Here is an 11,788-nt window from a genome sequence, read left to right as displayed (position 1 = left end):
TTAAATATTTTATAGATAGAAAACTTTTGAGAAATAATACATATTGATGTTTTTTTTATCAGGGGAAACGTTTTGACCCTATTTGAAAAAATGAATTACAAAATTAATAGATAGCTATAGATATATATTATAAATAAATAAATAGTAAATGTTTATTCGTTTTTTTTGGACTATTCGGTTCTTATTTTATAAACCAAAACTAATCCAAAATCCAAAATAAAAATTCGGTACTGTTGAAAACCAATCCAAAAATCCGAATATCCGAACCAAATAGTCCAATGCAAATTGTCCAATTACACAATTAGGTTTTATCCAAATAGTGAACAGTCGTAATTGCAGACAACGCGTTTGTTTGACTTTTGAAAGTCAAAGCCAGATAATCGATTGAAATAATTCTAAGCAGACTTCATGTAATCACGATTTCAGATGATGATGTTGTCGAGAACCGAATTAGGAACACTAAGATCGACTTGAATTTCTGAAACAATTAATTCTGATTCCCATTTGTTTGTAACAGATTGCGATTGAATTTCTGGTTTTTACTTCCGATCGAGATTTTGGTTTCGATTTTCGTGAATTCCGATGAGTAATAGCGTTAGTCAACAATACGATTCTAAAAATGCCGATTTCCAATTAAAATACAATAGCCAAAATTCCAATTTCCAATCTCATGAACAATCTCGATTTTTGCTTCTGAAAGAATTCAATTTCAGTTTCGCTGTTGGTGGGATTGTTCGCATCAAGATAACAGTTAACAAGACCCAAAATTTCGATTTTAAACGTCCGATTCTGATTTGAACTCCCGAGTGCCGAACATTTGTACGATTTCCTAGTTGAATTCTGAAGGGCGACGAAACTTTGACTCTTGAAAAGTCAAAATCAGACCAACGATTATGAACCTCCGACTACGAGACCAAGAGTTGCGAAAAAATCCATTACACGCGAGCCTTCGTTTACAGTTAATTGCAATTTCAAAAACGAGGCTTGAAATACCGAATCTATAAATGCGAATGGAGGACTGCGAAACCGTTAACAGCGAATGTCTGAACTCCGATCCAATTTCATTCTCCCAGACTCCGAATCAATGCCTGCGAATGTTCATAGATGAACAGTGACATGCGAATGTTCGCAAGCAACGAACGTTCGGAGTAAGATAAAAATGACGATTTTGGGAAACTGAATTGAACTGCGAATGTCGGAGACGAACGTCAAAATTGAAAAATTCCGACTGCGAAGGTTGAGCTACGTTCAATTGTAGAATTGGAGTTTTACATCAAAGTTACGAAATTGGTCCCCAGAGTATCAGCGAAGAAGCGGTTTTGGCCCAACATTCCGAAAGTCACCAATAATTCCGAAAGTCACCAATATTTCCGAAAGTAACCCCCCATTTTTCAATAGTTCCGAATCTGATCCTTCTGATTGTAGAGAACTGACAGCTTGTACCCCTTTTGCTGAAATGTTTCAGATGTCAGCCTTCTTTTTGCAGAAAAAATTACTTTTCACCCACTTTTACAACTTTTCACCTTTTTGTCATTTCCAACAATTAAAAAATCAATAAAATTGATTTCGTCAACACAAGTTCATATCTTTGACTGAATCTTCACAAGATTTCATCAGCTTTTGTCCATTTTTCATTTTTTTTAAGGACAAAACTTTTATGAGACTTTTGATACCCATTTAAGATTCAACAGTGAAGTATGTTTCTTGCACACCCACTTATTTGAAGAAAATCTATCATCTTCTGAAAATAATACCCGCTTTTTGTTGGAAAACAAAAATTTCCAAAAAATTCATTGAACCAACCGAATACTCTTTTCTCTTTTCTCCAACCTTTAACATATTCAACTGAAGAAAAATGTGAATGAAATTTCCTTTGAACATTCTTAACTTCAGCTTTTTGAACCTTTTCACAAGCATCAGATACTTGTACCATGGGCATCCAAACCTTCTTTATTTTACTCTTGTTCTTCTTCTTTTTCTTCTTTCTTTTCTGATTTCTAGGCTTCAGAAAGGAATTTCGGATCTGAACAGCCTTTTCATCTTTCTGAATCTGAACATTTGAAGTCTTTTGAACACAATCCTTAGGATTTTGATAAATCTGAACATCTTGAATTATTGGCTTTCTGTAAGGAACCAATCCATCAAAGACATCATCAGAACACATAAAATCATATGTTGTTGTTCCAATAGAACAAAACTCCTTCACTTTCACGATTTTTGAATTTTTGCATTTAGATTCGTCTTCAGAACTACTAGATTCGGATTATGAAGCTTCTGAAAAATTTGAAACACTTGACTCCCCCTCAACAAGAACATCTGGAGTCACTTTTTCTTCAGAAACTTGAAGAACATCATGAACTTCTCCAAGAACACCAATAACAACTTCTTTTTCTTTTCTTTCTTTCTTTCTTTAACTTCTTCTGTTTATTTCCCAATCTAAATGTCCATAGATAATACGAAATTGTTCTACTATTCTCTCATTCTTCTGTAATTCACATTCATTAACACATGAGTATTCAGTTATTTTCTCATCAACAAAAATATTGTATAACTCAATAACATCCCTTAACGTAAAAACACCAAGAACATGAAACAAAGTCACTTTGTCTACACCATAGATTGGTTTAGTAACCTTTAATCCAAGTTCTAAAATGGAGTTACAGAATAAAAGATCCATTAGATCTTCAACAAGTGACAAAACTTGAAGTGAAAGAAAGTAGATATGTTAAGAATTCTAGAGAGAGAAAATGAATATGAGATGGTTTCTAGCGAGAGAGAAAACAGATCTGGGAAGAATTTCAGAGAGATAAAGTAGATATGAACACGAAAATTCGAATAAACACGAAAATTTTCCTCTAATTCTCTTCCAGAACACAATTCAAGAACAAATCAAATGAAATAATGAGTAGAAGATAACAGATCTGAACAAGATTTTGCAATAAAACGAGATATTAGATTTTTCTTTTCAGAAAACTTACAAAACTTGAAGAACAAGGTGAGAATCATGATAAAATATCGCCATAAACAAGATCGATTCTTGCAATAACCGCTGAGATCTACAAGAACCCGCTCTGATACCACTTGTTAGGAATAAATCCGAGATGACGAATGCATAATATCAAGAACAATCAAGAATCAATCACCATCATATGCAAGTAATCTGATAAAGGTTTTTGTGTATATTGATTATGATATGAACGTACAGAGAAAACCCTAATCTGGTAAAAAGCTTACCTCAAAAGCTAACCTAATGATCATTTATAGGGAACAATAAATATATACCATAAATATAAAATCAATGCCTTAATATAAAACCAATTCCTTAGAAGAACTCGATGAAGAACTTTTACTGTAAAGGCACCGTAGGGAATCATAAAATGATTAACCCTAAAAAGGCTTCCCTAAATAACAAAATATACCAAATCAGTTTCAATATCTCAAATACTCAACACTTTTTGTAGATGTGGGTAGTAACGATTAGGCGTATGAGTTAGTATGAACCAAATATTACAAAAGTTTCTAAGATAGGAGTGGAAAACGTCGATGTACTAGAAAGACTGTAGTGACGATACTCCTTTCTTGTATAAATTAACTTCTTTAATCCATAGACCTTAGGGCATAAACTGTAAGCCTACTAAATTATGTTAGGGAGCTATTGCTAAGAATATTGAGTTCTTATCTCTATTGTACCGACTCTTGCCTTTGCGGTGATGACTTTTGTTCTGCAATTTGTACATGGAGCTTCAATCCTTTTATCCGGTCTTAGCTCCTCATCTAACCTTTGGATCATATTAGACTGGCTTATGGCGCTACTTATTATAACACCGCAAATTTTCAAAGAATTTATTTCATTTTTAAATCACATAATTCTCATTAGCACATTTCACAAAAACCCCAAAGTGTTAAATAATAAAAAACACAAATCCATAATTGTTTGAATAAAAATCCAGGATCCTCAAAAACATAACTCCATCTCGTGTGTACAATCAATCCGGCGCCTTTCCGCGATCGTGAGAAGTACCTGAAACACATATCACATAACACGGTAAGCACAAAGCTTAGTGTGTTCCCTAAAATACCATACATATCTCATTAGCCTCTCATGGCTATATCTCGATAAAGACCCTCCGGTCAATGTGTCTCAGTGGAGACCCTTCGGTCCCACAACTCGGGTTGGACCCTCCGGTCCTAACTCAATAAGGCTCATAATAATACACAACATAAATCACAAAGACATAATGCAGGATATCACAATACTTAACAATAGCATACAAGACCCTCCGGTCACACAAGTTACCACTCATGGTAAGTATAGAGAGAAGACTCACCTCGCAAGTAAGCAAATAAACCGTGAACCCCTTGAACGGTCTAATCCTCGCCTACACGTCATAATCATCTCTAATTAACACTTATAACCTCAACTCAAATAACTTAAGCTAACCTCTTTCTCTAACTCTTGGAAAGGGTAAAAGACCATCTTACCCTTGCATGGTCTCTATAATCCATGTCTTGACCAACCCTAAAGTCAACAGAAGTTAACACTCGAGTCAACAGTCCATGTTGACCCAACTCGTCGAGTGCATCTATGCGACTCGTCGAGTTCCTTTGTTTTCTCAGAAATATCGTGAAGGTCCAACTCAACTCGTCGAGTTGTCTCATCAACTCGCCGAGTTACACCGTGTCCAGACTCGTCGGGGGAAAACCCTAACCGACTCGTCGAGTCAGCTCACCGACTCGTCGAGTCCCTTCAGACCCTTTCCTCATTCAGATGTTTTTAGGCAGAAATGATGTCTCATACTCTGGATCTAACCTTCTAAGGCTCACTTATCATGTAAAGCTGCAAGCTTTACGTTCATGCATGACATATAGGGCTCAAAATGCCATAACAAGCTCCATAAGGGGTTTCATGCATAGAGACTTGTCCAGAGCTTGATAAAGCTTGGATCTTTGGGCTCATGGGACCTCCTTTTGTCCAGATATGGAGTCTCAACTCCATGGAAAGCTACATCAACTCAAAGCTACAAGATAAGGGGGAAAAACCCTAAAACTCCCTAGAAAGAGATCTATCCAAGACATGATCAAGGTGGTAGCTTTTTACCTCCAAATTGAAGCTAGCACAGAGAAACACTTGATCCACAAGCCTTTTCTCGTTCCAAGGCTTGATGCTCTTCACTCTTCTTCCAAATGTGCACCAAAACACCCAAAGTTAGCTTCTCTCTCTCTCTCTCTCTCACAAATGGATACACACGATTAGGGTTTCTCAAAGAGCTCTAAAGTGACAAGGGAGGTGGATATGAAGGCTTAAGATCCTTTACATAGGACACAAACCCGAAAAATTAGGTTTTTCTCACTCAACAACTACTCGTCGAGTTGGGGTCCTCCAACTCATCAAGTAGACTCTAGAAATCATGCGACCATTAACTCCTTTACTTGGCGATTTGGGGCATCCAACTCGTCGAGTTCCTCTAAAATAAAGAATGTAAATAACTAAATATTATACCTGGGAGTCGAGATGTTACAATTCTCCCCCACTAGAATCAGACTTCACCCTCGAAGTCATCTTCCAGAAACAACTCAGGGTACTGCTCTCGTATCTTAGACTCCGGCTCCCAAATCCACTCGGATCCCTTCTGGTGCTGCTACTGGACCTGAACAAAGGGCACCTCTTTATTCCTCAAGACCTTCACCTTCCGGTCCAAGATCGCTATCGGCCTTTCAATATAGTTCAGGCGATCATCAACCTGAATGTCCTCTAAGGGAACCACTGCCGTCTCATCGGCTATACACTTCCTTAACTGGGACACATGGAAGGTGTTATGAATCTGGCTCAACTCTGCAGGCAGCTCTAACTGATAAGCTACCTTCCCTACTCGAGCGGTCATTCTGAAAGGACCGATATATCTAGGACCCAGCTTTCCTCATTTCCTGAATCGGATCACCCCCTTCCATGGGGATACCTTCAAGAGGACAAAATCTCCAACCTGGAACTCTAACTCGGATTGTCGCCGATCTGCGTAACTCTTCTGACGACTCTGGGCCATCAGTAACCTCTTTTTGACCTGCTGAATCTGCTCAGTCGTCTTGAGCACTATCTCAGTGGTCCCCATCACTCTCTGCCCTACCTCTCCCCAACAAATGGGAGTCCAGCATCTCCTCCCGTATAAAAGATCGAAGGGAGGCATACCGATATTGGAATGATTGTTGTTGTTGTATGAAAACTCAGCCAAGGGCAAGTAAGTGTCCCAACTTCCACCGAAGTCCATAACACATGCACGTAGCATGTCCTCGAGCATCTGAATCGTTCGCTTAATCTTCCCGTCCTTCTGTGGGTGATAGGCTATACTGAAGTGCAGTCGGGTACCCAACTCCTCATGAAATTTCTTCCAGAACCTGGAAGTAAATCGTACATCCCGATCTGACACTATCGATGTTGGCACCCCATGTCGTGCCACCACCTCTCGAACGTAGGTCTCGACCAATTTCTCAGCAGAAGAGCTCTCACTAATCGCTAGAAAGTGAGCACTGTTCGTCAACCGGTCTACAATCACCCATATCGCATCAACGCCTCGTGCGGTCCTCGGTAATTTGGTGATAAAATCCATAGAAATCTGCTCCCACTTCCACTGGGGAACCTCTAAGGGCTGTAACTTTCCAGGAGGACGCTGATGCTCCGCCTTGACCTGACGACAGGTCAAGCACCTCTCGAGTACCCAAGCCACATCTCTCTTCATACAGGGCCACCAATAATCCATTTTTAAATCCAAATACATCTTGGTGGCCCCCAGATGGATTGAGAATCTCAACCGATGGGCCTCCTCCATCAAAGTACGTCAAGCTCCACCTGTATATGGCACCCATATCCGCCCAGGGAAGGTCATAAGTCCTCGACCATCAGTCTCAAACTCAGAAACCTACCCAATCACCCGCTGTCTCTTACGGCTCTCTGGTCTCATGGCCTCCACATGGGCCTCTCGAATGGTATCTAAGACTTGGGTCATCACCGTTATCCTCATGCACACGTCTCGGATCAGAGCACTCGTTGCTCTGCGACTCAGGGCATAGGCTACCACATTAGCCTTGCCAGTGTGATACAAAATCTCACAGTCGTAGTCTTTCACCACATTCAACCACCTCCTCTGTCTCATATTCAGATTGGGTTGATCCATAAGGTACTTCAGACTCTTATGGTCCGTATATATGGTACACTGGACACCATATAGATAGTGGTGCCAAATTTTGTGGGAGAACACCACTGCCCCCAACTCCAAATCATGGGTGGGATACCTCGTCTCATGTGGCTTCAACTGCCTCGATGCATAAGCTATCACATGTACCCTCTGCATCAGCATGACACCCATCCTTGATATAGATGCATCACAATAAACTACAAAGTCCTCTACTCCCTCAGGAAGAGCTAACACTGGGGCTTCGCACAGTCTCTGGCGAAGTGTCTCGAATGAGGCCTGTTGCTCGGGCCCCCAAGCAAAAGTAATACCCTTCATGGTCAGTCTGGTAAGAGGAACGACAATCTTGGAAAATCCCTGATAAATCTCCGGTAGTAGCCTGCCAGGCCAAGAAAACTCCTAAGCTCGGATGAGGATCTCAACACCTCCCATCGCATAACTGCCCCAATCTTGGCCGAGTCGACCAAAATCCCATTCTGGTTAACGAGGTGTCCTAAGAACTAGACCTCTCGTAACCAGAAAAAACACTTGGAGAATTTGGCATAAAGCCTCTCCGTCCTCAATACCCTAAGAATCTCCCGAAGATGCTCCTCGTGCTGCTCTCTGGACCTCGAGTACACCAAAATGCCATTGATGAACACGATCACCGAACTGTCCAACATGGGCATGCACACCTGGTTCATGAGATCTATGAACGCTGCTGGTGCGTTGGTGAGCCCGAAAGGCATCACCACAAACTCGTAGTGCCCATAACGAGTCCTAAAGGTCGTCTTCTGGATATCATCCTCGCAAACTCTGATCTGATGATACCCAGATCTCAAATTAATCTTGGAAAACCAAGACGCCCCCTGCAACTGATCGAATAAATCGTCGATCCTTGGTAGTGGATATCAGTTCTTGACCGTTAACTTGTTCAACTCGCGGTAGTCGATGCACTTCCGGTGTGAACCATCCTTTTTCTTGACAAAAAGGACCGGCGCTCCCCACGGTGAGCTACTCGGTCTGATGAATCCCTTCCACAGCAGATCCTGAAGCTGCAAGGATAACTCCTGCATCTTGGGCGGCACAAGGCGATAAGGTGCCTTGGCAATAGGCGCCACACCCGAAATCAAATCGATCCGGAATTCCACCTGCCTCTCGAGAGGCACACCCGGTAACTCCTCGGGAAAAACATCCGGGAACTCGCACACTATCGTAACCTCGGAGGTAAAACTCAGCCTTTTAGTGGCAACCCTAGTATCCATCACATATGTTAAAAAGCCCATACATCCCTGCCGTAAACTCTGCCTCGCCCTGGCATCAGAACAGAAAGCTGACCCAGATATGGTCCCCTCGAAATACACTATAAGTACTCCCCCACTAGGGTCTCGTATGGTCACCATTTGACATTCACAGTCAATCACAGCTCCAAACCGGCTCAACCAATCCATCCCCACTATGACACAAACATCACCCATCGCTATTGGCACCAGATCTATCGGGAACTCAACACCAAAAATATCTAATACGCACCCCCGGAATACATCAGTGGCAAAAACCGCATGCTCGTCGACTATAGAAACCCTCAGAGGTCGACTCAACGCCTCACGTCTGACACTAATGTGATGACTAAAAGACGAAGACACGAAGGATCGACTCGCACCCGAGTCAAATAACACCAAAGCAGGCACAAAACTCACAAGAAAAGTACCTATATACAACACAGTATAAGCATAAACAAATCTCAAAATAACAGGAATAAGGAAATACGTACCAGCCACGACATCAGGTGTTGTGCGGACCTCCTCCGCTGTCAGCTGAAAAGCTCTATCATGAGCTCTCGGGGTTTCGGCCTTCACCGACCGACTATCGGTAGCACGTAAAGCAGTAGGAGCAGAACCTTGAGCTGATCCCTGAGTGAGCCAACGACACTCGGCCTTCCGATGGCCGGTCTGGTTGCAGTGAAAGCAAACTGCAAATCCCTTTGGACAGTCCTTCGCCATATGTCCCTCTTTGCCACACTCGTAGCAAATCCTTTCCCGACATGATCCCTCATGACTCTTGCCGCACTTGCCACATGTGCGGCCTTCTGGCCCCCAACTCTCACATCAGCGGGCTTAGCCCGCTTCGTCACCGGCTGCGACTGCACTGGTCTCCGGTCCCTCCCCTGAGACTCTCCCTCCTCTCTAGCTCGTAGCTCTAGCTCAATCTCCCTCCTCCTGGCATTGGTCTTAAGCTCAGCCAATGTCTGATATGACGAGTTTTCCACAAACCCCCATATCCCTCCTCAGTATGCTCAGATATCGGCTCACATGTGCCTGCTCAGAAGACACGTGCTCAGGGCAAAACAGCACCCTCTCATGGAACATCCTCGTGATCTCGGTCATAGTTTCTGTCTTCTGCTTGAGAGACAGAAACTCCTGGGCTAACCGTTCCCTCTCCACCTGGGGAACATACTTATCTTGGAACAATTGTGTAAACCTCTCCCATATCACTGTAGCATGATCTGCAGGAGTAAAGCTGGCAGTCACGAACTTCCACCGGTCATTCGCTCCCAAGTGAAGCTGGTTTAGTGCGAACCGAACCCTCAAGTACTCTGGGCATGAACACGTGTAGAAACACCCCTCAATGTTGGAGAACCATCTCATATTAGCAATCGAATCCCTAGTCCCATCAAACGCTGGTGGCTTCGTATTGCTGAACTCCCGTAGCAACAACGAGTCACCTCCCTATGGTCTAGCAGTAGCTACGGCTACGGTGGCTACAACACCAACACCTCAGTAACAACAGCATAGCACTCATCGAATGTCTCAATAAATGTGGTCTTAATATACCCAAACATCTCCGGTATAGCCTCCCTGATAGCTGCATACACCTCCTCGTGTATGATCCTACAGATCTCCTCGTCACTGGTCCCACTGCTCCCGGGGTTGTGGCGTATAACCACCATAATGTCTCTGAAACACAACACGAAAATCATCAGAGACTAGCTCAAGAACACACACACTCGATTACCCCGACTCTACATGCTCCTTAGCATCCTAAGGATTCTTACTTGGGTCGCATATAGATCCGATGCTTTCAGTAGTACGGGCCCAATACTACCTTCCACACCAACCTGTAGTCACCCCAAGTCCTCCTCCTAGGATCCTAATTCAGAAGTACTCTATCTCTCGCTAATATCAAACTACTCTCTCAGTAGGCTCCTCCTATGCTCATCTAGGTATCTCTCCTAGATTATCCCGCAACTCAAACTCTTTCTAAGAGATTTCTGCTAGATACTCCTAATCAACATATACTCAGGGCAAACAGCAGATAGCAACATCTCCTAAGCTAAGGCATCACAAATCAGGCAACTCTAGCCCTAAAATATGAAATACCTAGCCTATCCTCTAGCATGCATCCCTTGTTGGATTTTGAGCATTCTAACACTCCTATGGTGTACATGCAACCCTAGAAACCTTGGATCTATGTTTTATCTATGATACATGCAAAATTGATTTTCCAAGGTTCATAACCTTGATGGGTTTTGAGCATTCTAACACTCCTATGGTGTACATGCAACCCTAGAAACCTTGGATCTATGTTTGACTAAGATACATGCAAATAATTATTTTTCCAAGGTTCTTATCCTAACTAGCATGGCATGGGGTACTTGAATCAAATAAAACTAGTAGAATTACTTACCTTGTAGTAGTAGTTGATTGCTTGGAGTTTGAGAGCCTAACACCAATAATGTGAATGCCTCAAATGGAAGTCACAAATCACCACAAACTTGGAAACTTGAGAGAATAGTCACAAACTTCTTGAAATCGGCCCTCTTAGTTTACACACATCAACTAGTGTTATTTCAAGAACCAAAGCCTCCTTTATATAGTGTGGTGGATTAGGGTTACATCCATGTAAACCCTAATACCCATGTCTTTTCATTTCCATGAGATCCATGGGTTAAAGCTCCATGGAGTATCCATGGGCTTTCCATGCAAGCCTAGCCCATTCCAAATAAGCATTAGCCCACACTATATAAATACAAGAGCCCATATTTAATTAGTCATACTTTTGATCTCTAAATTAATTCTAAATTAATTATAGATCAACACTAATTAAATAATATGATTTTATATTAATATATTAGAACTTATAATATATTAATAAATCATAACTTATACTATTCTCAAAAGATTATCCGTAAATTGTTCGGGTGAAGTGCAACCCAAATGGACCATGCCGGGTCGGGTCAAGTACATACCAAATATAGTTATGGACTTAGACAATATCTCCAACAGTCTCCCACTTGGATAAGTCTAATAACTATAGTTGCAAGTATGACTTCAGGAACCGATCAACAATCGTAGCTCTTAAAACTCTGTTGAACTATGAAGCGCCATTTTAGATAAGTGATCATATAATCCTCTGTTCTAGATATCAGCCGGACAAATACATGGAACATGGTCTTGCTTATTGTCCAGCATTTGTTTCCCGATTTCCGATTTGTTTGACATAGAACTTAACTGAACACATCAATTTAGTTCTGACCGGGCCCGGTATATAGGTCAAAACAAAATCATCGAGGGGCCCAAATATCGCTTCTAATCCTAGAAGAAACAGATAAACTTCGACTCATA

The sequence above is a fragment of the Lactuca virosa genome, chromosome 6 (genome assembly GCF_052849685.1).
Source record: "Lactuca virosa cultivar CGN04683 chromosome 6, Lactuca_virosa_CGN04683_v6, whole genome shotgun sequence".
NCBI lineage: Eukaryota > Viridiplantae > Streptophyta > Magnoliopsida > Asterales > Asteraceae > Lactuca > Lactuca virosa.
This window is presented reverse-complemented; position numbering follows the sequence as displayed.